This window comes from Bison bison, unplaced genomic scaffold, assembly GCF_000754665.1.
Source record: "Bison bison bison isolate TAMUID 2011002044 unplaced genomic scaffold, Bison_UMD1.0 scf7180017864169, whole genome shotgun sequence".
NCBI lineage: Eukaryota > Metazoa > Chordata > Mammalia > Artiodactyla > Bovidae > Bison > Bison bison.
Genome location: NW_011494741.1, coordinates 553,865 through 554,098, shown reverse-complemented (window position 1 = coordinate 554,098; position 234 = coordinate 553,865).

The window sequence follows — 234 nt, the reverse complement described above, 5'->3', positions numbered from 1 at the left end:
GCTTTAACTCTAAGGAAACGTGGCAGCCTCTTCAAGATGGAGGAGTGGAGCAGGAGCCTGGCACTGTGCCCAGGCATGCCAGGGGCTCTCGGTCACCTTCGCAGGATGCCTAGCCTCAGACCCGCCCCTAGAAGGAATGGGATGCGGGCCCCAGTCCCCGAGGGCGAGGAGGGGCTTGCCTCTGGGGGGTCAGCCAGTCCCGGGAGGGCCGGGCCGCGGGCAAGCTTTGCTTCC